Source organism: Neophocaena asiaeorientalis, unplaced genomic scaffold, assembly GCF_003031525.2.
Source record: "Neophocaena asiaeorientalis asiaeorientalis breed wild unplaced genomic scaffold, Neophocaena_asiaeorientalis_V1.1 scaffold67, whole genome shotgun sequence".
NCBI classification, from domain to species: Eukaryota; Metazoa; Chordata; class Mammalia; order Artiodactyla; family Phocoenidae; genus Neophocaena; species Neophocaena asiaeorientalis.
The window spans coordinates 5,951,549-5,953,487 of record NW_020173731.1 but is presented as its reverse complement, the minus strand read 5'-3'; positions in this window follow the sequence as shown (position 1 = coordinate 5,953,487).

Below are 1,939 nucleotides of genomic sequence, written 5' to 3'. Positions count from 1 at the left end.
GAAGCCTTTCCAGAGTACAGAAAGAAGGGAACTTAAAGAACTGTCTTCAGTAAGCATATAGTAGTAATCATAAGTCTTAGGTAGTGCTTACCACATGCCAGGTACTTTACATATATGAATTCACTTCATTTTTGAACAACTCTGTGAAGAAGGTGCTCTCATTATCCCTATTTTTAAAGATGGGTTAAACTGACGCAGAGACAGATTAAGTAAATTTGCTCAAGGTGACAAAGCTAGGGAGTGGCAGAGCTGGGATGCAAACCTGGAGTCTGGCTCTATAAGTGGTTACACTCTTAACCATTATGCTAAGCTATCTCTCATTTCCTATAAACATCAGTCATCTTTTGGTCCTAGTGGGACACATATATGATTGAAAATGGTGGAGCCCAATTCAAGTCAGTAGTCACGGAAAGAACATTGTGAAATGCCTAATTAGGCATTCTCTATACTCCAGATATATACACCCATATTAGAAGAGCTGTTAGTCCCCACAGTTTGGATGCCAGTTTCTGTCAGAAGATCGGGCCCTTAATTACAGTGCTAAGAATTTTTGAGGAAACTTAACTGTTGTTCTTCATGGGCAAGAATACAAAAAAAAATTAAAAGTTTATATCTGTTTAAGAAGAGATATTTAATGAAAATATTTTAATTCAGATTTTCTGTAATACAAGAATCAGATGCAAGGAAATATGTCTAAATATTAAGCATGTATGCTATCAAGACTTGAGACTTAATGGAAGACTTTTCTTTGTTGCATTCCATGTTCTTTTAAGTAGTATTTAAATTATCTTTGTCACAGTCCGTAGTGAAAATGAATCAGTCCTATACTAAAGGATTGAAGTTTAGGATACTCACTAGAAATAGCAATAGATTTTATTACTTAAATAAAGGCTTCTGATCAACTTAGATGTCTGTTTTATTTCCACTGAGTGGTTTAGCTATTTTGCTTTTGTGTTTTTATTTTATGTGGTTAAAAATTAAATATATATCTTAATATTTTTTAAAGAAGTTTTTTAAAGATAGCTTAAAATTTATTTTTATTGAATATAAATTTTAGATAATGTACTTCTAACTTGCATTTTCTTAAATTCTCAGCTCCTATTTTTATCCTCTTATTAAAGATAGTTATGACAAAATGCAATATGTTTTGCTTTTAGGTTTATTTTGTAATTATGCTTTTTTCTAATACTTTTATAGTATTCTCTCAATACTTTTTTCTCCATACCTAATTTTTCCTTATAATAAAACACACATAACAATTTTAGCGTCATATTGCACTAACAGTGTGTCATTCTCTAACTAAAATTTGTTGATTGAATATACAGTAGTGATGTGTTATTATTCTCCAAAAATAAAGAACGGCTGAATGACATTAAATTATTGCTTGATAAAGTCTGTAGTTGGGAGTATAATAGTAGTTACTTTTACCCCTGGAAATGAATATTCTTTATTCTGAATATCTTATAACTTTATAAATGATTACAGTTTAACCTCAGAATTATATTAATGTTTTCTGTGAGTAATTTTGGAATTCTAGGCATTAGTTGCTGGTGGCTATCAACAGCTCTTAGTTTTTTGTTTTTGTTTTTGTTTGCGGTTCACGGGCCTCTCCGCTGAGCCTGCGCGTCCGGAGCTTGTGCTCCGTAACGGGAGAGGCCTCAACAGCTTATAGTTTTAATTAACTTGAATGCACCTAAGAACTAGGAAGAAGCCAGGAAAGGACCATCGAGTATTTAAAGACAGAACCTACTGGCATGGACTTGGCTCTGGGATAGCTGTGTCAGGCCTTTCGTTCATTCTGTCTATTCTTTTTTATTTCTTAATAAATCTTATTATATATATAAATTAATTAATATATATATTTATTTTTGGCTGTGTTGGGTCTTCGTTTCTGTGTGAGGGCTTTCTCTAGTTGCGGTGAGCGGGGGCAACTCTTCAT